Source organism: Meles meles, chromosome 6 (assembly GCF_922984935.1).
Source record: "Meles meles chromosome 6, mMelMel3.1 paternal haplotype, whole genome shotgun sequence".
Taxonomy (NCBI): Eukaryota; Metazoa; Chordata; class Mammalia; order Carnivora; family Mustelidae; genus Meles; species Meles meles.
Genome location: NC_060071.1, coordinates 40,162,549 through 40,187,934, shown reverse-complemented (window position 1 = coordinate 40,187,934; position 25,386 = coordinate 40,162,549). Strand labels below are relative to the sequence as shown.

General features: G+C 41.6%; 1 protein-coding gene across 2 annotated transcripts in view; it reads left to right on the top strand.

Moving 5' to 3' along the window:
• RAB27A (RAB27A, member RAS oncogene family) overlaps nt 1-25,386 on the top strand; it is an 81,530-nt gene that overhangs the window by 12,418 nt on the left and 43,726 nt on the right. Inside the window, exons 2-3 of one of the 2 annotated variants that reach the window (XM_046010021.1) lie at nt 5,111-5,230; nt 22,479-22,592. The gene's annotated coding sequence lies outside the window, so the exon portion shown is untranslated. The remainder of the gene's footprint in view (nt 1-5,110; nt 5,231-22,478; nt 22,593-25,386) is intronic. The other variant, XM_046010020.1, reaches the window with a different exon arrangement.

Below are 25,386 nucleotides of genomic sequence, written 5' to 3'. Positions count from 1 at the left end.
CCATCCATCACTTCACAAATGATGAGAGAAGCTCAGGAGGATTAGGTGATTTTCTCAGGGCTGGGACTGAGGTTTCCAGGGATGCAAGACTGTCAGTGCTAGGGGTACCTGGGGGGCTCGGTTGGTTAGGCGTCTGCCTTGGGCTCAGGTGATGATCCCGGAGTCCCTGGACTGAGCTGCACTTCGGGCTTGCTGCTCAGTGGGGTCTGCTTCTCCCCCTACCCTCCCTCTCAGCTTGTGCTCCGTCTCTGTCTTTCTCTCTCTGAAATAAACACATAAAATATTAAAAAAAAAAAAAAAAGACTGCCAGTGCTAAAATTAGGACAGTCCTGCGTAAACTGGGGTGGTTATTTGCCCTGAGTTGGTCACCCAACCCACCAACCCACAGCTGATAGTTCGGAAGTAAGCCCAGAGGGTGCTGAGTAGTCAGATGGTTCATATATGGAAACTTGCTGATCTGCCTCAAAGAGACTTTCAGAATATTCCTTGACACCCCCTTTCCTCCATTTTACATGCAGTTCTTTTTTTTTTTTCAAGATTTTTATTTATTTATTTGACAGAGAGAAATCACAAGTAGGCAGAGCAGCAGGCAAGCAGGCAGAGAGAGAGGAGGAAGCAGGCTTCCTGCTGAGCAGAGAGCCCAAGGAGGGGGGGGGTCCGATCCCAGGACTGTGAGATCATGACCTGAGCCAAAGGCAGAGGCTTAACCCACTGAGCCACTCAGGCGCCCCTTACATGCAGTTCTAAAAAGCTTGGTTATTTGGTTTCCAGGTGCTTTGTCAATTAGAAACTGAACATTGGAAAGGGAAGTGGTTATTGTAGAAGGGCGCACTGATTACCATGGTTAGGAACATCTGGCTGAAGGTGGGAGCAAGGAGAATGAAGTATAAACGAGTAAAAAATGGAATGATTACAGTGGTCAGGAGACGTTTATCACAGTGGCAAATATACCTTAATAAAAATAGCTGTTACTGAACACTATGTGCTGGACAATATTTTAAGCACTTATAGAAATCACATAATTCAGTTCTTCTAAAATAATCCCATTATCCCTGTTTCCCAGGTGAGGAAACTGGTGGACAGAGAGGTTAACTAACTTGCTGAAGATCACACAGCCAGTGAGTAGTAAAGCTGAGATTCAAAGTTTCCAGAGCCCAGATCCTCAACATCTGATTCACTGTAGGTCCTGGATACTGATTAGGTAGCACAAGTTAGTGATGTTTATTTTAATGTCCCGAATCATCTAAGAAAAGAAAATTAAAGCATGGACATTATATTTTACAGTAGTTCCCCCTTATCCATGGGGAATATGTTCCAAAGTCCCCAGTGGATGCCTGAAACCGTGGTTGGTGCTCAATCCTATATCTACTATGTTTTTTCCTATACATACATACCTATGATAAAGTTTAATTTCTAAATTAGATACAGTAAGAGATTAACAATAACTAATAATAGAACAAATGTAACAATATACTAAATGAAGTTATGTGAATGTGGTGTCTCTCTCTCTCTCAAAATATCTTACTGTGCTGTCCTCATCCTTCTTCTTGTGATGATGTGAGATGATAAAATAACTATGTGATGAGTTGAAGAGGCATGATGACCTAGGCTTTGTGATGTAGCCTTAGGCAACTATTGGCCATCTGATGAATCGTCAGGGATCCTGCGCTTCTCGATGGCTACTGACCCCAGGTCTCTGAAGCCCCTGAAACCAAAACCATGGATGGGGTGGGGGATGTACTACTGTATTTTGTAGGAACTAATTTTTGAAAAAAAATTATCAAGTTATACATGGACATAGTGTGATAAAAAGCCATTAGTCCCCTCCCCCAGCTCATTTCCTGCTCTGCAGAGACTGCTTTCAAGTCTTGTAATTAGGTGATTCTTGCTGGTAGTTATATCTCTTGTCTCTAAACGACATACTGGATATTTCTATGGTCAATTTTCAGTTTGAAGCATTTAAATGCCTATGCCCAGACACTTTACCAAGGAAGAAGAGCATTTTAATTCATTTCCTCCACATCTGCCTCTACCACACGTGTGTGCCATTTCTGGCCCCTACTCTCAAGTTCTGTCATAGTTTTAGTTAGAGCAGTACGTCCTGGGCTTGTTTTTTCTTTGCGTCTTCCCTCCGGGGCTGGGCGGATTCTCCAGAGAGCATTTGAACCACCTGCCTGTGGAGAATGCCTGTGTTCTGGAGGTTCCAGAGTATGTGGGGGGGGGGGGGAGGGGTACGGAGGTATTTCAGTATTTAGAGGATTGAGATCTAAGCATACCTCCAGTATTTTTAGCCTTGACTTTACCCTCCCCTCACCTCCAGCAATGTTTGGGGCTCTGAATGCCCGAGGCTTTCTGTAGATTGTGTGATAAGTTGCTTTTTGGCTTTCCCTAGTGGCAGGTAAAGAGTCATCTTTCTCGGGTCTGCTCCTTACTTACCTCTTGTCCATTTACTTTCTAACTTCCACATTTTGTTGCTGTTGTTTTCACTCATTCTCTTTGTCCTTGTGAGTTCATTCTAAAAGAAAACAAACAAACAAACAACAAAACACCTCTTTTTACTGTTATGTTATAGTGAGGTTTGGGGAGGTAGCCGAGCTAAGGTGTGTGTTTGGTACGCCATCTTTATCCTAAAGTTGGAAAGACATTTTCGAAAACTTTCAGTGTGGCGAGGTCAAAAAAAGTTTGTGTTGCTAGGTGGCTCAGTGGGTTAAAGCCTCTGCCTTCAGCTGAGGTCATGATCTCAGGGTCCTGGGCTTGATCCCCGCATTGGGCTCTCTGCTCGGCAGGGAGCCTGTTTCCCCCTCTCTCTCTGCCTGCCTCTCTGCTTACTTGTGATCTCCCTCTCTGTAAAAAAAAAAAAAAAAAAAAAAAAAGTTTGTGTTGCTCTAATGGGAAGGTCACTAGCTCTATGAGAAATGGAAGTTTTACTTCTACGTGTTACACAAAATGTAGTTCTAGGACTAGGACCACCCATCCTACCTGGGCATCACCTGGGCCCCACCCAAACTGATTGAATCAGAATTAGCATTTTATCAAAATCCCTAGGAGCATTCTAAACATGCTGAAGATTGAGAAGTGCTAATATGAAGTACTTTACTCAACTTCTACTGTAATTAGGATAAGCTAATTTTAATGCATTTTAATCTGGGACTTAAAAATTTTGGTATATTCACTTACTAAATTCTCCAAATTCTAGAGGTTGCTGTGAATAATATAGAGGAGTATGTAAGTTTTCATGAATATGCATCCACTCTCCCTTTACAAACCATGCCTGTCCATCTGAGTCAACATCAGATGTGAACCCAAAATTCCATGTCATTTGCCATGAGAGATTTCAGACTGGTTCTATTCAGCTTTTTTTTTTTTTTCCAACGATTTTATTTATTTATTTGACAGAGAGAGATCACAAGTAGGCAGAGAGAGACAGAGAGGAGGAAGCAGGCTCCCTGCCGAGCAGAGACCCCCAGTGCGGGGCTCGATCCCAGGACCCGAGCCGAAGGCAGAGGCTTAACCCACTGAGCCATCCAGGTGCCCCTCTAGTCAGGCTTTTTAAGCTCCCCATAGTTCTTGAGGCTGGTGATAGGGTTTTATAGATTGGGTAGGTTGAGTTTTCAGTCACACATCAAGCTGCCAAAGTTAGAGGGTGTCTACCCCTAAAGGCAAAGGATAGATTAATTAGTTTAAGGCCAGCCTCTGTCCCAGTGACAGGTGTATGCTCAGTAAAGATATAATTCCTGTCTTCAAAATATTCACCAACCAGCATAACTTGGATGTCACCATGTAGGGTTGACCAGCTCTAGGGAAGGGTAAGCACAGAGAAGGGGCATCTAACTTAGCATTACTGGCAGAAGGAGCCAAAGGGCTACATGATTTGATGAGCCTAGCTTGGTGCATTTAGAGCAGCAGCTGTCTGTTTAGTGTTTATTAGAATCACTTGGTGGGCTTGTTAAACCAGAGTCCCTGTCGCCATCCTGACAATTCTGACTCAGTGCACGTGGGGTGGGCCCAAGAATGTGCATCTCTAACCACATCCCGGGTAATGCTGATGATACTGATTTCACATTTTGAAAACCACTGGTTTTAGAGAATTATAAAGAGTTCTTGTGGCTGGAGTCCAGGGGTAGGGAATGGTGGGTGATACTGAAGGCAGAAGTCTGAGGAGTAGGGATTTCATTAGGGAGCTTGTGGGAAGGTCAGGTTTTCCAGCGGAGAGTGGTGGACACCATTTGCAGTTTGGAAAGATCATTTTGGGTGTGGTGTGGAGGATGGATCAGTAGCAGGGCTAGGTTAGAGGCCAGGAAACTAAGTAAGTGGATGATCATAGACATCCAGATGAGAAATAATAAAAGCTTGGAGTACAGGTGGGAGAAGGAAAGATCCCTAGAACTTGGTGGCCAGTTGCAAGTGGGAGGGGAGAGGGGGAGGAGTCACAGTGGACCATCAGCTCTCTGGCTGGCTGGGTGTTGGGATTGTGTTACTCAAAACCAGGAAGAGAGGGGGTCTGAAGCAGGGTCTGGAAAGAAGAGCAAAGGAGGTAAGTCAAGGGCAGGACATGTTGAATTTGAAATGCCAGCAACAAATCTGGGTGGACCTCCCAGTGAAGAGTTTTCTTTCTGGGTCTGGAGGCCAGGAGAGGCCTGGTAAGTCATCAAGCGCCGTCCCTTCGGCCACTTTGATTTGATCTCTTGTATTGTTTGATTGAATCAGGCATTGCATTTGTGAAGAAACACTACTGGTATAACATTTCAGGACCTGAAGAATGCAATACTTTTAAAGATCCTTTCTCAAGAAAAAAATATTCTACTCTTTTGATTGGGGGAAAAGAAAGAGTTGGAGTACCAGTCTTCTAACATCAGAAGAGGTTAATACAGCTCCCTTTGGTCTGAAAGGCCAGTGGAATTGGGTTTTAGTAAGCTTGAAAGGAGCAAAATCACTTGACTGGTCTTCAGGCCATATGACGAACAGCTGAGACTAATTAGCTGGATTGTGGGTTTTTACAGAGATGCCTGATTTTGAAAGTTGTTGGAGTGACTGCTTTTCAAAAGACTCTTTTGAAAAACTTTTATAAGTAGGCAATTCTGACTTTAACATTTCTCTTTGTATTACATAGAAAAAAGTAACCTTCTTGAAGAGGACATGTGATTGGACGTTGTCTAATTATCGAAGTGTTGGGAGCAACGTTTCTAAAGTTTTAGAAAAACTACCACCGACTTATACTCCCTCCTTCAAGGTATGGTTTTGTGTTTAAAAATGTATACATACATGGTTTTTTGGAGAGGTTTCAAATTCTGCCATGCCAGTTTTCATGTACTTAGAATATGTGCAATTTACCATAAAATACCACTGCCTGTGTTAACTTCGTTTTTCTTTTTAAACCAAAGACTCTGAAACACCTGCTGCATTTCTGGGGGTATAGTTTGAAAATGGCGTTTTCAAATACCATCGAGTACATGTGAATACTGACTGCATTTTTCCTTTCTCTTCTTAACTGTAATAAACTAACATAGGTTTTTATTCTCAGATAATGTTTTCTTTTCTTAACTATAATAAACTAACATAGGTTTTTATTCTCAGATAATATGTTTTCTTTTTTTAGCTGTAATAAAGTAACATAGGTTTTTATTCTCAGATAATATGTTTTCTTATTTAAATGCAATTAGCCAGTTTACAGTACATCATTAGTTTCCGGTAATATGTTGAATAAGAGAGCTGATGAAGGAATGAAATTGCTCCAAGAGTCTTGTTCATCCTCTGAGGATTTCACAAGAATTCCAGCTTATTGGGATTTTGTTTTTAATATTGTTAACAGCTTTAATGGAGAAAAGCTTTATCTAAGTATGTGTTTTACCATAAGGTGTATTTCTTCTATGAATTAAATTTGCCCCCAAAGCATTGTTAATTTTGTTAGGTTTGGGCGTAGTATGGTGGTTATGTAAGGAAAGGTCAGTATATTTTATAGGTGCTTAGTGACAGGACGCAGGAGTGAAGGACCTGGGGGTGGGGTCTCATGAGGTCTCATGTTCATGACACAGTTCTCTCTCCTTCCGGATCTGTGCGGGCTTGCCAGGACAGCCCTGCAAAGTGCTACAAACTGGGCAGAAGGGTGTTGTCAGGATCGGTTCCTTCTGAGGACGGTGAGGAAGAATCCGTTCCAAGCCCCTCTCCTTGGCTTCCGGATGGCCGAGTCTCCCTGTATCTCATCTTCTCGTCTTCCCTCTCTGAGTGTCCTTATATGAAGAAGGAGTTTGGATGCAGACACGCAGGTTATACAGCTGATTAGTGTCAGCGTCCAGGCAAGTTCCGACTTCCGCTCCGGGGTGCTGACCAGTTTTTGGTTTTGTTTTCTTTGCTGTGAGTCCAGGCTTTTCTCCTAAGAGTGAATCCAGAGCCCTGATGATCAGAAATAACTATGGGAAAAAACCTTAATTAAAAGTCGACTTTGTCTGTCTAGATTCTTGAATTATAAATTAAAAAAAATTTTTTTTTAAAGAAAATGTGTTGTGGCAGGAGTGTTTATTCATGAGGGCATCGTATCCAGGTTGGAGTTCATACATTCCAAAGGAGTTTATCCCCATCTTGATTGCTTTCTGTGTCTCTTAAGACTTTCCCCTTGTCCTTTCCAGACTCAGTGTTCAGTGACCTAGCAGTCATTAGAAAACAACAACATGATTTTTTTCTTTTTAGTTGCTGCTGCTGCTGCCCACAAGACAGGAACTGTGGCAGCAAATGCTGATGAAACCTTGTGGCTGGGAGGATGGCACCATAGCAACTGAGACCTGCGCCTTTGAGCAGGTCCCGGAACCCAGGCTTCTCTTGCCGCTGTTCCAGTTTCCGCCCTCTCGAGACCCTCAGCTCCCGAGTGCTCAAAGAGGAAATGCCCACCACTTCCCTCTGTTTCTGTTTTCTCCTTTTAGGATTAAAGCTTCCTGAGACCCCTTTTCATCTTTTGCAGTCCTTCCTTTCTTCTGCCCTCTGCGCGTGGTGGATTTGTAGCTAGAGCTCAGGGCAGAGCACAGTCACGGCTGATGAGTCACGTAAAACCCATTAAAAACAAAGGCTGATTTTCACAGAAGCCGTAATTCATTTGCACTGTCTTTGCAAGAGGACGTCTTCCTGCTTGCTTCTGTGCTCCTGGGGTTACCGCAGTATGGCTGGGGCCCTGCCCTCTGGCCTGGGTATGTTCTGTGGGGGCTGGAGGGTAGAGAGGGAGGGAGTGATGAGTGAGATCAGCCCTGCTGCTCAGGAGAGGAGTTTGCATTGCTGATGATTCTCTGGAAGCCTGAGCCACCTTGCTCACACAAAGATACAGATCATCCTTCCAGGAACCCAGAACATCCGTTTGTTTGTTTGTTTTCTCCATTTCATACTCTGTTAGGTTTCTTTCCCCCTGATGTTGTCTGAGCAGGGAACCTTTAGCTACGAATGCTAGATTCATCACTCTGCAAATATTGAAAGGATCCCCTGTTTGCACAAGAAGGAGAAAGTCCAGATGTCTTTAAGCTGACACCTCTGTGCTTTGGTGACTGTGACTATTGTTTCAAAATTCTTCTAGTGTCCTTCTTGGGTCTCTCTTCATTGTCATTGGTCCTCTCAGCTCTCCCATGGCCTCAGGAAATCAATTATATTCGTAACTCTAAAATCCATATTCTTAACACTGATTCTTCTTTCGAACCCTAGTTCTGTGTTCCAAATGCGAGTTAAACGCAACTCCCTCGATGGCCAGCATGTCTAAGGGACATTTAATTGATCATATCTGGTACACTGTAGCATTGTAGTAGTGTGTCTGGATTTGAATGCTGGCTCTACAGTTGACTGGTTATGTGTCCCTGGAGAAGTTATTTAACCTTTCTGTGTATCAGTCTTATTATCTGAAAATTAGAGCCCTTATAGGGTGGTTATGAGGATTAAATAAGTTGGTATTTTATTTATTTCTAAAGATTTATGTATCTGAGAGAAGGAGAGAGAGAGAGAGAGAGAGCAAGAGCGAGAGCATAAGCAGGGGGGACAGAGTGAGAAAGAATTCCAAGCAGACTCCATGCTGAGTGTGGAGCTTGACTTCCATATCATGACCCTGAGATCATGACCTGAGTTGAAACCAAGAGTCAGATGTTTAATCGACTGTGCCACCCAGGCACCCCTAAAAAAGTTGGCATTTTAAAGGACTTAGAAAAGCATTCAGTAAGTGTCAGTTATAATAATCATCATCTCAAGTCATCTTTTCCTGTCTTTGTTAATAATAATAACGTTGATTCCGTTAATAAAGCAAAAGTTTTGGTTATCTTTAACTTGTATACCAGTCAGTTAAGAAGTTAGGGACGCCTGGGTGGCTCAGTTGGTTAAGCGGCTGCCTTCGGCTCAGGTCATGATCCCAGCGTCCTGGGATCGAGTCCCACATCGGGCTCCGTGCTTGGCAGGGAGCCTGCTTCTCTCTCTGTCTCTGCCTGCCACTCTGTCTGCCTGTGCTCACTCTCGCTCTCTCTCTGATAAATTAAAAAAAAAAAAAAAAAAAAATCTTAAAAAAAAAAAAGAAGTTATACTGATTTTTTTCTACTCACTAAAATATGTCTTGAATTACTCCTCTTCTTTCCCACTGTAACCAACCCGAGTCAAATCATCACCTCTCCCATCCCATGCTGACCCTCTGTTGTGTATTCCCAGTCTCCACGGGCTGCCAGAAAGATCTCTCTAAGCAGACACCTCGTGTCCCTCTCTTATAGAAGTCTGCAGTGGCTTTCCATTGCAGAGGATAACATGGACTTTTTTTTTTTAAATTTTTTTTTATTTGTTTATTTACAGCATAACAGTGTTCATTGTTTTGGCATCACACCCAGTGCTCCATGCAGTACGTGCCCTCCCTATTACCCACCACCTGGTTCCTCAACCTCCCCCCCGCCCCCCCCCCCCCGCCCCTTCAAAACCCTCTGGTTGTTTTTCAGAGTCCATAGTCTCTCATGGTTCATCTCCCCTTCCATTTTCCCTCAACTCCCTCTCCTCTCCATCTCCCCATGTCCTCCATGTTCTTTGTTATGCTCCACAAATAAGTGAGACCATATGATACTTGACTCTCTCTGCTTGACTTATTTCGCTCAGCATAATCTCTTCCAGTCCCATCTATGTTGCTACAAAAGTTGGGTATTCATCCTTTCTGATGGAGGCATAATACTCCATCGTGTATATGTACCACATCTTCCTTATCCATTCATCTGTTGAAGGGCATCTTGGTTCTTTCCACAGTTTGGCGACCGTAGCCATTGCTGCAATAAACATTGGGGTACAGATAGCCCTTCTTTTCACTACATCTGTATCTTTGGGGTAAATACCCAGCAGTGCAATTGCAGGGTCATAGGGAAGCTCTATTCTTAATTTCTTCAGGAATCTCCACACTGTTCTCCAAAGTGGCTATACCAACTTGCATTCCCACCAACAGTGGAAGAGGCTTCCCCTTTCTCCACATCCTCTCCAACACACGTTGTTTCCTGTCTTGCTAATTTTGGCCATTCTAACTGGTGTCAGGTGGAATCTCAATGTAGTTTTAATTTGAATCTCCCTGATGGCTAGTGATGATGAACATTTTTTCATGTGTCTGACAGCCATTTGTATGTCTTCGTTGGAGAAGTGTCTGTTCATATCTTCTGCCCCTTTTTTGATATGATTATCTGTTTTGTGTGTGTTGAGTTTGAGAAGTTCTTTATAGATCCTGGATATCAACCTTTTGTCTGTACTGTCATTTGCAATTATCTTCTCCCATTCCGTGGGTTGCCTTTTTGTTTTGTTGACTGTTTCCTTTGCTGTGCAGAAGCTTTTGATCTTGATGAAGTCCCAAAAGTTCATTTTTGCTTTTGTTTCCTTGGCCTTTGGAGACATATCTTGAAAGAAGTTGCTGTGGCTGATACCGAAGAGGTTGCTGCCTATGTTCTCCTCTAGGATTCTGATAGATTCCTGTCTCACGTTGAGGTCTTTTATCCATTTCGAGTTTATCTTTGTGTACGGTGTAAGAGAATGGTCGAGTTTCATTCTTCTACATATCGCTGTCCAGTTTTCCCAGCACCATTTATTGAAGAGACTGTCTTTTTTCCATTGAATATTTTTTCCTGTTTTGTCGAAGATTATTTCACCATAGAGTTGAGGGTCCATATCTGGGTTCTCCACTCTGTTTCACTGGTCTATGTGTCTGTCTTTATGCCAGTACCACGCTGTCTTGGTGATCACAGCTTTGTAGTAAAGCTTGAAATCGGGTAACGTGATGCCGCCAGTTTTGTTTTTGTTTTTCAACATTTCCTTAGCAATTCGGGGTCTCTTCTGACTCCATACAAATTTTAGGATTATTTGCTCCAGCTCTTTGAAAAATACCGGTGGAATTTTGATCGGAATGGCATTAAAAGTATAGATTGCTCTAGGCAGTATAGACATTTTAACAATGTTTATTCTTCCAATCCAAGAGCATGGAACAGTCTTCCATCTTTTTGTGTCTTCTTCAATTTCTTTCATGAGTGTTCTGTAGTTCCTTGAGTACAGGTCCTTTACCTCTTTGGTTACGTTTATTCCCAGGTATCTTATGGTTCTTGGTGCTATAGTCAATGGAATCGATTCTCTAATTTTCCTTTCTGTATTTTCATTGTTAGTGTATAAGAAAGCCACTGATTTCTGTATATTGACTTTGTATCCTGCCACGTTACTGAATTGCTATATGAGTTCTAGTAGTTTGGGAGTGGAGTCTTTGGGGTTTTCCATATAAAGAATCATGTCATCTGCGAAGAGAGAGAGTTTGACTTCTTCCTTGCCAATTTGGATACCTTTTATTTCTCTTTGTTGTCTGATTGCCGTTGCTAGGACTTCTAATACTATGTTGAACAAGAGTGGTGAGAGTGGGCATCCTTGTCGTGTTCCTGATCTCAACGGGAAGGCTGCAAGCTTTTTCCCATTGAGGATGATATTTGCTGTGGGTCTTTCATAGATAGATTTTATGAAGTTCAGGAATGTTCCCTCCATCCCTATACTTTGAAGCGTTTTCATCAGGAACGGATGCTGGATTTTGTCAAATGCTTTTTCTGCATCAGTCGAGAGGACCATGTGGTTCTTCTCTCTTCTTTTATTGATTTGTTCTATCACATTGATTGATTTGCGAATGTTGAACCAACCTTGCAACCCAGGGATGAATCCCACCTGGTCATGGTGGATAATCTTTTTAATGTGCTGCTGGATCCTGTTTGCTAGGATCTTGTTGAGAATCTTTGCATCCATATTCATCAGTGATATTGGTCTGAAATTCTCCTTTTTGGTAGGGTCTTTGCCTGGTTTGGGGATCAGGGTAATGCTGGCTTCATAAAAAGAGTCTGAAAGTTTTCCTTCTGCTTCAATTTTTTGGAACAGCTTCAGGAGAATTGGTGTTATTTCTTCTTCGAAAGTTTGGTAGAATTCCCCAGGGAATCCACCAGGTCCTGGGCTCTTGTTTTTTGGGAGGTTTTTGATCACTGCTTCAATCTCGTTACTAGATATCGGTCTATTCAGGTTGTCAATTTCTTCCTGGTTCAATTTTGGGAGTTTGTAGTTTTCCAGGAATGCATCCATTTCATCTAGGTTGCTTAGCTTATTGGCATATAACTGTTGGTAATAATTTCTAATGATTGTTTCTATTTCCTTGGTGTTCATTGTGATCTCTCCCTTTTCATTCATAATTTTATTAATTTGGGCTTTCTCTCTTTTCTTTTGGATTAGTGTGGCCAATGGTTTATCGATCTTATTGATTCTTTCAAAAAACCAGCTTCTAGTTTCATTGATACGTTCTACTGTATCTCTTGTTTCTACCTCATTGATCTCTGCAACATGGACTTTTTATATTACAGAGGAGTCCTTTCGGGCCTCGGTTGCAGAGTCTCTTCCACCTTTCTAGACCATCTGGACACATCCTCTCCAGGGCCATGCACCTGAGGCCCCCTACGGGCACCCAGACCCTTCTCCCGCTTACACCTCTGCAAGTGCCAACATCTTCACTCCCACCCTCCCAGGCTGTCACGCAGCACTTGCTCCTCTCTCAAGGCCGGAAGCCTCGTCTGGGTTCTGTACTTCGAATGCCAGACAGCCCTTGCCTAATGCCATCAACAGTTATTTGCACCTTTCAGATTAGCATCAAAGATCATGTCCTTGATAGCTTCTGTTGTCTTTAAAGGATGATGCTTATTTGGCATGTGAAGTTCTTTGTCACATCGCTTGGTGAGCTGGTGATTTTTGTCCATTCACATGTATCGCTTGTCCCTTGGTGTATGGTTTAGTCCTTGACCCAGATGCTACTCTGTGAAGTTTTCCTGGTTTCCCCTGCCAGGCATATCGGATGTCTCCCTTTCCTTCTAACCCACTCTGCCCCAGCCCTCCCACCCATCCAGCATTGTGTGCATGTTTGTTACGGTTCTTGTTTCACTGTTTGTTCCCACAGAGAGTGCTTCTCTTAGACTGTTGCTCTTCCAGAGCTACGTTCTCAGCATTTCACATAGTGATGAGTGCAAGGCATGTTCTGGATCCTGGTTTGTCAAATGCATGATGTTCTAACTCATGTACTTACGGGCTGGTGCCTGACTTTCATCATCAGAACCAGGCTCTCTTGGAGTGCCTGCGTGGCTCAGTCATTAAGTGTCTGCCTTTGGCTCAGGTCATGATCCCAGAGTCCTGGGATGGAGCCCTGCATCTCCCTCTGCCACTCCCTCTGCTTGTGCTGTCTCCCTGTCTCTCTCTCTAAAAAAAAAAAAAAAAAAAAGGAACCAGGCTTTCTCTCCGCAGTTCAAGCTCTGCTGGTATGTCTTTTGATCAGTGTCCTAGGCCAGTCTACTTACCAAACTCGATTTGAGATTATTAACACTTTTTGTGTTGGTTTTTGCATGTCATTTTGCATTGAGGGATATTTGGTGTAGGTTTCTTGAGAAGTACTTCCAAACCTGTCCCAGGCAGTACTATCCTTCCCAACATCGTCCTACCCTGTAGACTTGTCATTTTGCATTTGTCCATCGAGCCAAGTTTATTTTCCTCTAAAACAGTTTAAATATTCTGCTTAGACTAGCTCAAAAATCTATTTTTAAGTCTTTAATAGTTATTAAAAGTGTTTAAAAATGATTAAAGGTTTTTGGAAATCACAAAATGAAAATGTACTTTTTTTTTTTTTTTTAAGCTGCTGTAAAACTTACTGTAGGCAGAGGCTGTAGATCCTTTGGAGTCTTTTTCAGTCTAGCAATATGGTAGGATGCTCTCTTGTGATGCTGGGTAGCCAGAGGGAGCCTCAGGTCCCGGTTGACCACATGCTCACAAGAGTAAACAACCCGTACACTTAAAACCATTCCATACCCGGACAACCTCTCTTTTTCACTTTTAGTACAGTATTCAATCAATTACTTGAGAAATTCAATACTTTATTATAAAATAGGCTTTGTGTTAGGTCATTTTGTCCAACTGTAGGCTAATACAAGTATTCTGAACACTTTTAAGATGACCTAGGCTAAGCTTTGAAGTTCAGTAGATTAGGTGTATTAAGTACCTTTTTGACTTAAGATATTTTAATTTATGATGGGTTTATCAGGACATAACCCCATTGTAAGTTGAGCAAGACCTGTATAATGAAGTCATAGTAATTAGAGCCTTATGACATTGGCCCAGGGATAGTAAAAATGACCAGGAACAAAAGAGAGAGCCTTGAAACAGATCTGCCCATATATAGTGAATCACTAGGGAAAGGATAGTTTTTTTTTCAATGAATGTATTAGGACAATTAGATATCGTTCAGGGAAAAAAATAATGAAATTGGATCCCTACATACACCTTAAAAAATTTCCAGTGGATTAAAGACTTAAATGTGAAAGGCAATACTTTTAGGAAAATAATATAGAAGAGTATCTTATCACTTTCCGTAAAGAAGGATTTCTTTTGGTACTTGATGATTAAGAACCATTAAAAAAGTGAAAAGATGGGGCGCCTGGGTGGCTCAGGCGTTAAACATCTGCCTTAGGCTTAGGTCATGATTCCAAGGTCCTGGGATCCATGGATCTGGCTCCCTGCTCAGTGGGAAGCCTGCTTCTCCCTCTCCCACTCCCCCTGCTTGTGTTCCCTCTCTCACTGGTGTCTCTCTCTGTCAAATAAATAAATAAAATCTTAAAAAAAAAAAAAGAAAGAAAAGTGAAAAGGTGAACTACAAACAGGAAGCAGATATTTGCAACCTCTGTAACTGACAAAGGACTAGTATCCGGAATTTATTAAGAACTCCTGCATATCCATAAGAAAAAGATAACACGGTAGGAAAATAGGGAAAGGGTAGGCATATGTTTCTATAAGAAGAAATCGAATGGCCAACAAATTAAATATGCTCAACAACATTAACAATCAGAGGAATGCTAAGTTAGATCACTGATGTGTTACCATTTTGAGAAGTTGGACAACAAACACCAGATCTTGGTAAAAGTGTAGCTGGGGGTGTAAAACAACTGTATCAGTCAACTATTTGGCGTTATCTTGTATCACTGAGCAGGTACATACTTGTGCTCCAGGAATTTCACCCTTTGGTACCTATCCTAGTGCAGAGCTTCCTCTTCTGTATGCCGTGAGTTGGTTTAGAACTCCTCCTTCCGCCAGGGTGGGTGGGTAGGGTCTGGCATTGTTGGAGCCCCCAAATCTGTTGCTTTTGATCATGAGCATTTGCTCCAGGTTGTCATACAAATAGCAGGAAAAAGGTGAGGAGGCAATTTTCAAGAGACACTCTTGCTGGCAGACATCAGGAGACCTGCACATGCATATTTAGAGCAGTATAATTTTAAATGAGAACAAAAACATGGGGGGCACGTGCTTTAGTTCTGCTAATTCTCCTCTGAAAACCCACAGGCATTAAATAATTAGAGAAGGGTTTTGGCATGTCATTTCTTAATATCAGTGCTATAAGTGGTCATTCTTTCAAGTCAGAGAGGCAGAGAAAGAGGCTGAATGAAAATGGTATTACTCCTGGTCATTGTGTGTTTTCATCAACAACCCACTTACATGGGTGGTGTATGATGATGGGAAAGGGTCTGAGTTTTGAAACTGAGTGAATGGCTTAATGTCAGCTCCCCAAAGGAGAGAATGCTGTGGAGGCAAAGTGACATCCAGCTCTCTTCCTGACATTTCCCTTTTACTCATTGCCAGATAAACTACCTTACAACAGAGGAATGCAAACAAAATTTTGTCAGAACAGCAGGGACTCGGGCGCCTGGGTAGTTCAGTGGGTTAAAGCCTCTGCCTTCGGCTCAGGTTGTGATCCAGGGGTCCTGGGATCCAGCCCCACATCAGGTTCTCTGCTCGGTAGGGAGTCTGCTTGCCTGCTTCCTCCTCTCTGTCTCTGCCTGCCTCTCTGCCTACTTCTGATCTCTGTCAAATAAATAAATAAAATCTTAAAAAAAAAAAAAAAGAACGAACAGCAGGGACTGCCCACCATGTCCCACGTAATTTAGAGTTTGGCTGAGAATCCCTGCTGTGATCCTTGGTCTTGTGTGTTCCCTCTTCTGTGGTGGCTACAGTCACAGCCTTCTTTTTTGACCTTTCACCATTGGCCCTTCTGCATCTATCCCAAGGACAGAGATAAATGTGGGACCATAGGAATGTAGGTAGTTTCCAGGCATTTCTCTGTGTTGTGTCTTTGCCGATCACTTAACACGCCACCTGCCCTAATCTGATCTTATCATCTTTCCCCTCCAAAAACCTGATGCCCAACATGAAAACCTTATGTCCACTCCAAGTTTTTCCCTTCCCCCACTTCAATGGCCTATTGCTGTCTGCAATACCCCTTTGCTGTCTGGTCGCTCAGTTTCATTCTTTTTTAAGACTCTATTTATTTATGAGTGAGTGAATGAGTGAGGGTAGGAAGGAGAAAGGGAAAGGAAAAGCAGACTCCGAGCTGTTGCAGAGCCCAATGTGGGGCCTGATCTCAGGATCCTGAGATCATGACCTAAGCCGAAACCCAAAGTTGGATGCTTAATCAACTGAGCCACCCAGGTGCCCCACCCAGTTCCATTTTTTGGAGCTCTTTGTCTTTGCTGTTTTCTCTTCTACCCACTGTGGCACGGCATTCTATTATTTTTAAAATTAGCATCTGTTGGCTTGCTTCCACATCATTCCCACTACTGGTGCCCTTGTCTAGGCTCTCATCTTTAAGGAGTGAGAGGAGATACAAGGGATTGCTGCCACCATGACCCCAGTTAATTTTCACATGGTTAAACCCTGGACTCTGAACCTAGAATCAGAGAATAGAATATTTTCTAGGAAAGATACCATGCAGTGGAAACCTCCTTATTTCATATTTGAGGAAACAGGCCTGGAGAGGGATAGTGACCCATGGTGGGTTGCAGAGCCAGAACTAGAAACCCACACACTGATGGGTTAGTCGTCCAGCCGTCTTCAACTTGCCATGTTACCTTATAAGCATTCCTTTGAATTTATAGTTACTTGTCTTATGTCTCTCTGATGAAACTTTTAGTGGAAGAATTATTTCTTCATCATATTTGTAGCCTTTGAAATAGTTGACAGGGCTTCTCAGTCCTTGTTAGATTGAAATCAAAACATGCCTGTGCACCAAACATGCTTTTTCTCTCTTTCCTATTCCTGACCACCCTGCTAAATCCTTCTTGGGCTGGAGGGTACTCCACTCAGGCTCTGGCTCCTGCTTGAAAGCTTGGTCAGATAGTTCCCTCTTTTTGACCTCTCAGGGTCTATTTGTCTTGTTGAACCACCATCTTCCAGGTACCCAGCAGTTTGCTCACATAATGTATTCTTTAGTCCTTCCAGTAGCTTTGCTAGGTAGATATTTCCCTATTGAGGAAACAGCCTGGGAGAGGCTAGGTGACTTGTCATAGGTCACATAGCTGGGAAGCAAGTGACAGTGTTCAGGTCTTCTGACTTCTAGCCCTTTGCACTTTTGATGTCCTGGGCTGGGTGGTCTGCATGGCGTACTAGACATTTTGCTTCCTGATTATCTTATTTGTCCTTTGTTGAAAATTAGTTCCTTTTGTCTCCTCATCCCAGTTACCAGCTTACTGAGGGGAGCAGCCAGGTCACATATTTCTTTCATGCCCTTCATAGTTGCTAGCACAGTAATGGGCAACATATAAGTTGCTTATCCAAATGTGTTGAGTTGAACACAAATACAATTTAATTTACCAAAAAAGAGGAGCTATCAGTGGAGCCCCAAGATGCTCTTTTGGGTCACTCCTGAGTGCAATCAGCAAGGAACAGAGGGAACCAGAGGAAGGAAGAGGCTGTTAGAGAAAGCCAGATGGTAAACACAATTAGCAGTTGAATGACAGTCTGGTGTTGTGGAGTGGGGGACAGGCAAGAAGACAGTCTTCAGGAAATGTGCAAGTTTACCGGAGAGTTGAGACACTCTCGTGGGAAGGGTGAGGAGTACTTCAAAGCAGCATAATACTCCTGTAAGTTAAGAAAGATAAAGCACTCATACATAGTGAGAAAAGGCTGGTTGAAGGGATATCCAGAGTAGGATGTGGCTGATGAAGACAGGTTTCCAGGGCGGGAGTGGAGTAGGTAGAGGAACATTTGGCTTAATTTGTGGTTATTCCATTAACTACTGAGGCTGTGAGAGAGGGAACATAAATAGGTAAGGACGTTTCCTTTGAAACAACTTCCCTTCCTTTTTCCCTACTATGGTAATCAATAGTTCCTTACCCCGGAGCCCTGGTGTCAGAAGAGCAGGGAACCCAAATAATTATGCATGTCATCTGCGCATGGAGATATGTTGTGGCGACCAAATCTGTGGGTGTTTCTGGCACTGCCTTGTTGTGCGTATTCTTATGTATTTGCCCCATATAATAGTGAGATGCTTTAGAAATTTCAGTGCTTTGACATCTAAACCATACTTCCAAACTATATTTCCTTTTTCTGAAAGGATCACAAAAATCCACTGACTACAAGCCCCACGTTTGGCTTGGAAAATCACACTGCATCTCCTGAGTTCTTAAACATTTTGCATCTGGACAAAATGAAAAACCTCTTCTGCTAGAATGGACATGAAAAATGTCCAGTTTTCTAATAGTAAAAGCCTACATGTGTTCTTTTATGAGCTTCTGTCTTCTGCAGAGAACATAAGATTAAGTCCTTTTAGATTAGTAGTAATAGGGCTTTAATATCTGTTCCTTCCGGTGTCAAAATGTTCACAGTTTAAAATTATTTCGTAGCAGCTGAAGGAACATGTATCTCCACTACTTCGAGGCACTAGCAATTAAGGGAAATTATTTCAATTATTTAAAATAAGGGAAATTAGAGAAAAATAAGGGAAATTATTTTAATTATTTAAAAATTGTAATTTCTATGCAGTGGAATCTGAAATGTGAATATGTAAAACCTTTTCTGGAACATTCATATTGGAATTTTTAAGGTGATTTCTCCTTAAAAATTGATTAGTATCATTGGGGTCAGTTGTTAGAAGTTCTAGCTTATTTTTAATGCTTGATAGCTATTAACAATTGCATTTTCATGTGATATGCAAATATATATGAAAAAGTTCTAATATAAAAAAGATGCTGTTGATAACATTTGTTTTTTTGTTTTGTTTTCTTTTGCTTTTTTATGGAAAGGTAATTCCTGAGGTCAAAACATTCAACTTACAAACTTTTACAATGAAATTTGTTGGTATGTAGCAGTTAACTTTGTATTTTAGAAAGTGGCCTTATTAAAACATATTTGTTGAATTGTGGGATTGATTTTTCATGTGTAACTTATAAAACCTTTTTTTTACTACTTTACAGTCACCTCTCATATATAGAGTCTCATTCATGCTCAGTAAAACTCTTACTATTGTTTCTTTAATGTCCTTTAACCATTCAAACAAGATATCCGAAGTCATTGCTTATCAGTTTCTTATAAACTCGTGGATTCCTACATCCTCATGGTGGTGCTGTCATGTGCTTCATGCTCCTCTTGTCTGTAATTTTCTTTACCCTCTTAGCTTATTCTCTTGCTGTCAGAATTTTTATTTTCTGTTAGTAAATCTATATTGAGGTTTCTTTATCTACTCCTTTTAAAACAAGGCTTTCTAGATTCTTTCTGAGTGGCCATCGTGCCCAATCACTTTAGACCCTATATACTTAGACTCTTGCTTTAAAATATCATTCAGGAAATAGGAGCTTGGTTCTCATAGGTGCCCTCATCTCAGGCTTGACTAATGACAAGGGCATGTATGGTTTGGGGGAACCAAATGCTAACCTGGATGCTTGGCTTTCCATCTGCCCAGGGTAGGAGGAGGAAACTTAGTGAAGGAACCTGGTTGGAACAGTTAGGGAGACTCTATGATTGGATAGGCTAATGGGAGAGCAAGTGGTTGGAAAAAATTGCCCTGGCTTAGAAGGTAAGAGAATCTCTCTGGTTTTTGATAAAGCAACAACCACTAAGGGCCTTTTCTAGGTCTTGCTCCTTGCTGGCTGTAATGAGCTAAAATGTCTCTCCAGTCTGTATGACTAGATGTTCTCCTGAACTCCTGAAACACTCTCCCACCATCCATGAGCCACTTCTCCCCTTTTTGATCTGTTCCTTACCTTGTTGGTGTTTGACTTTGATGGGACTTTGACCCCCTGCCTGGGACCCTCCATTTGTATTTAACCTCTTGTGTCTGGAATTGGTTCTGTGTCACCTTCACATGAGGCTGTCTGCTCTGGTGGGGAACGCCTATTTTCCCTTGCCCCTTCCTGCTTCCCTGGAACTCCCTAATGGTTTTAAGTAGCAATGCTTTTGTATAAAAGCATTCCTCATGACATAGCCATTAGCTGGAACAAGGGGTTCTGTGGATAAAATTTAATACTAGCAATTTCTCCTAAATTCATAGAAAAAAAAATCAGGTTAGTGAAAGGAATTTTCAGTTTTTCTCCCATCAGATTACAGAAAAAAAAATTTGTGCCTCTTTATGCTATTCTGGTTATAATTTAGTATCTAGTGGCTTTGGACATAGTACAAAATAATACATTCTCAGTTGTTTTAAGTTTGCTATATCAGTGTTTCATTCTGTTTTCAAAGCATATCTTGACTTTTGAGGGTTCCACCCCAAGTATAGCTTCTTGAGTCTCTTGAGACTAATCTGGATATATTTTCTGATGGCCTCAATGTGTCCATTTAGACCCGTTAGGAAAGGATCACCAGTGTAGCTGGTATAAACATCCTTCTGCCGGGTTCCATTTTCAAGGACACTGGTTCCTGTCCCAAGGTGGGGTCGGGGGGCATTGCTACCTTTTGGTTTGATCTGGATTTTTCCAGGACTCTTTAGACTAGACCCAGAGCTCTTCCTTTCCTGTGAGTGACCCAATGAGTATTGTCTCCACGATTCTTTCTTATAGGCTTACCTTCCTCTCTCAAGCTTTAGGTAGCCCTTCTTGGAGTCCTCACCAGGGACACCCAATGCATTTCGGGTTTTCCCTGCAAGTGAGAGGAATCCTAAGATTGTGGTAAATGGGGCGGGGGGGGGGGGGGAGATCCAAGAGATAGCATCTTTTTTTTTTTAAGATTTTATTTATTTATTTGACAGAAATCACAAGTAGGCAGAGAGGCAGGCAGAGAGAGAGAGAGAGGGAAGCAGGCTCCCTGCTGAACAGAGAGCCCGATGCGGGGCTCAATCCCAGGACCCTGAGATCATGATCTGAGCTGAAGGCAGAGGCTTTAACCCACTGAGCCACCCAGGCGCCCGAGAGATGGCATCTTTAGGAGATGTTTGATAGAAAAACCTGGCAGGCTTTCCAAATGGGTTGTCAGTCTAAGGTGATTAGGCAGACAGGAAGTGTTTGGGTATAAAGGCAAATGAGATGATTCAGAGTAGGGTTGAAGGTAGAGCTTTCCTCATTGGCTTCCAAATGTGTGCAAAGGAGCTCTTGTTAGTCCTTATTCGGCCACAGGCCTTGGAGGTCAGGTCTCATCTTCCTCTTTTCACCAGAAGATTCTACTCTCATTGCTTTTATATGTTGGAGTGCCATGTAAGAGTTTATTTGAAGACATTTGCTGAAGAAATTTTGCTACTAGCTGGACCACCATTTTCTGAGGCAGTGAAAGGTTTGCTATAGTGACATTATGTAGGTTTTCTGAGACCCTGTGCAGGAATATCCAGCTGTCTGTGAAGATACTGATTTGCTATAGGCAAGAAGTAACCCAAACTTAGACTAGCTCTGTCGTATTTGTAGAAGTCAAACAAGAAGCTCCCCAAATATAAAATCATCTCTACAGTGGTCTATAAGTGAATGTTTATTTTATGTTATTCTATAGAACTGAATTTTACTGCACTTACATTCTGCTTTTTATTTTTATAGTTGAATATTTTGATGTAAAATATTGTGTTCATTTCTTCTTGCTCAACTGACCTAAGAGGATGAAAGCAAACATGCTGAACACATGTGCCCGAGCCTTGCTGTCATGTGTTGAGTATGGCTTGCATATGCTTCTTTAAATAATTTCACGAGAGTGGACACATGAATCCACTCTGAATTTTTAAAAAAAAGAGAAAGAAAAAGAAAAAAGCCGAGTGCAAACTACAACTTTCTAAATTAATGACACATTTATAGAAATTTCAAATAACGTAGGTGCTGTAAGGGCAGAAGTAAATAATAGCCAAGCAGCATACGTGAACCATTTGGAGGTCTCCAAATCTGGTATGTAAATCATTTGACTGTAAGAGTTTTTATTCCATTCAAATAAAAAACAGTAAAGGGAAAAGAGACAATTGAACAAAAGTTTAGATAACTCCTAAAGTACCCCCATGGGTCTCAGAATTCTACGGAACACAAAATGAAGACCACAGATTTAATACCTCTCTGAGTAGGGACTGCAATGCCTTGTTCTTTCATGATACTTCATATTTATCTCCTTTAGGACATTACCTTGCACTTACCTTTTAAAAGTAAATATGATCCAATTTCTTAATACACCTTTCTCAGAAAAGAACAGATAAAAGAGCAAAACATAAAGCTGTATCAGATTGAAAAAAAACAATTAACTAGCTAGACCTAGTATGTATATAATCCTTTGTATAATAGGGTATACGAATCTTTTTAAAAAATAAACGGATTTTTTTGTTTTAAATAAATATACAGAGCGCCTGGTTGGCTCAGTGGGTTAAAGCCTCTACCTTCGGCTCAGGTCATGATCCCAGGGTCCTGGGATCAAGTTCTGCATCAGGCTCTCTGCTCCACGGGGAGCTTGCTTCCTCCTCTCTCTCCCTGCCTGCCTCTCTGCCTACTTGTGATCGCTGTCTGTCAAATAAATAAATAAAATCTTAACAAAAATAATGGAACATTTATGAAACTTAACAAATCTGTTACTTGTTAATTTGCAGATCACATTTACTGACCAAAATGCAATAAAATTAGAAATCAACAGCAATAGCTGAACAGTCAACTATGATCAGACAGGTTGATTTAGAAATTAACTGAATGGTTGTAGTTCTCAGTCCTTTTGCATAACTAAATCCAAGGCACACCCCATTCTATAAACAGCTGCTGACACAAGTGCAAACAGTCCATTCCAAGAGTGCGTACTGAATAGGAGAAACAAGGAAAGACTTCCTGAGAATCAGTAAGAAGTACATCTCGTTAGACCTTATCCATTAGGTGAGTTTCTTTTCTTTCCTTTTGATTCAGCTATTAAGGATGATGATACCATTTAGGGAGCCATTCAACACATTATAAATACATTGCTGAGAGAGCAGACCTGAGGGTGACCAAAAAGACCTACAGCCAGCTGTCTGTACCTTACTGACACCTAATGGGCCGGGCTAAGAATCCTAGTGTCATTGTTTTAGTGGTTCTAAAGCATCAGGAAGTAGTTTGATATTCTGAGCCTATTACAATTTTTTTTTTAAATTCTTATATTTCTGGGATGCCTGGGTGGCTCTGTCAGTTAAGCATTTGCCTTAGGCTCAGGTCATGATCCCAGGGCTCTGGGATTGAGTCCCCCCATGGGCTCCTTGCTCAGTGGGGAGCCTGCTTCTCCCTCTGCCTGCTGCTCCCCAAGCTTGTTCATGCAGACTCTCTCTCTGAGAACTAAATAAATAAATACAAACTTAAAAAAAGTTATATTTTAAATTAAGGTCTGATACAATGTAATATGAACACAATGTATCAGTTTCAGGTCTACAGGGTGATTCGATATTTACATATATTGCAAAATGACCACTGCAGAAAGTCTTGTTAACATCTGTCACCACACATACAGAATTTTTTGTGTGATGAGAACTTTTAAAGATTTACTCTCTTAGCAAGTTTCAAATATGTAGTACAGTGTTATTAGGGGAAGTCACTATGCTACACATATATTACATCCCCATAACTTATTTATTTCATAACTAGAAGTTTATACCTTTTGACTCCATTCACCCATTTTACCTACCCCCTCTTCCCTGCTTTTGGCAATCATCAATCTGTATCCATGAACTTGTTTTTATTTTTTTTAATTCCACATATTAGTGAGATCATATGGTGTTTGTTTTTCCCTGTCTGACTTATTTCACTTAGCATAATATCTTCAAGATCCATTCATGTTGTCACAAATGGCAAGATTTCCTTTTTTTTTTTTTTTAAGATTTTATTTCTTTATTTGACAGACAGATCACAAGTAGAAGAGAGGCAGGCAGAGAGAGTGGGGGAAGCAGGCTCCCCACTGAGCAGAGAGTCTGATGTGGGGCTCGATCCCAGGACCCTGAGATCATGACCTGAGCCGAAGGCAGAGGCTTAACCCACTGAGCCATCCAGACACCCAAGATTTCCTTTTTTATGGATGTGTATGTGTATGTGTGTGTGCGTGTATGTATCCATCCCATTTTCTTTATCATTCATCTGTTGATGGATTTTTAGGTTGTTTCCTTATCTTAAATGTTGTAAATATGCTGCAATTCACGTGGGGTACACATATTTTTTTGCATTAGTTTTTCATTTTCTTTGACAAATACCAGAAGTGGAATTACTGGGTTATATGGTTGTTCTATTTTTAATTTTTTGAGGAAACTCGGTACTGTTTTACACAGTGATTGTACCAATTTACATTCCTACCAATAGTCTAGGAAGGCTGGCTTTTCTCCACATCTTCATCAAGTTATCTTTTGTCTTTTTGATAATAGCCATTCAGCAGGTATGAGGTGATACCTCATTGTGGTTCTGATTAGCCTTTCCTTGATGATAAGTGATGTTGGGTGTCTTTTCATGTGTCTGCTGGCTCTCTGTAAGTCTTCTTTGGAAAGATGTCTATTCAGGTCCTCTGCCCATTTTTAAATCAGGTTATTTGTTTTTCTTCAGTGTTGAGTTGTATGACTTCTTTATGTATTTTGGATATCAACCTCTATTAGGTATATGACTTACAAATAATTTCTCCCATTTAGTAGGTTGCTGTTTCATTTTGTTGATGGTCTCCTTTGCTGAGTAGAAATATTTCAGTGTTTTTGAAAGGATTACCTTGCGGGGTGCCTGGGTTGCTCAGTTGGTTAAGCAGCCCACTCTTGATTTTGCCTCAGGTCATGATCTCAGGGTCCTGGAGTTGAGCTCAGCAGTGAACCTGCTTGTCCCTTTCCCTCTGCTCCTCACCCTGCTCATGCATTCTTTCTCTCTCTGAAAGGTTTTTGTACGGTAGAAATATTTACTGATGTTTTTGCCTTTTTTTTTTTTTTTCCTGGAACTCATGAGCCTGAGATCAAGACCTAAGGTGAGATCAAGAGTCAGACTTAATTGACTGAGCCACCCAGGGGCCCCTACAGATGTTTTAAATTCAGGACCAACTCAGGACCAACTTGCACCAGTATGCTTCCTGTTCATTAACATGGGAAAACCAAAACTAACAGAGTATTGAGAAGCATTTATGTTCCTGAAATGGCTCTATTCCCAGGAATAGATGGAAGAAAGCTCTTTTCCTTATTGGGAAAGTAGTTCCTGAGGACACAGCAGCTCTTGAGCTTACTAAGGAGGGTCCAATACCTTGAAGTTAACATGGCAGCTCACTGTGTTATCAAAAAATGTGCATTCATTGCCCAGCATTATCGGTGTGAGGTCAGTTGCTGCACTCACAAACCGGAGTTTGGGAAAAGTATCTGGAAACGAGAGACAAGAAAGCCAGAAAGGGGAGACGGAGAGTAGAGAGGTCATGGCACAAGGGTAATTACTAGAAACAAGGCTGTTAGAGCCCAACATGGGGAGATTATAGGGTGGCTGTTAGACTGTGGAAAAGAAAGCCAGCTGTGAAGTGTTGGAATCGTGTGTGTGTTAGTAAGCCGCCATTTGGGAGCACCTTGGGAGCATATTCCTGGGAGCTGAGAATAGCCGTGCTGTGATGTGACCAAGCCAAGGTGAGGGTGTGGGGCAGGCAGGGCAAGGGAAAGTGGACCCATATCTGGTGCATTGTAGTAGCCATCATAGGCAT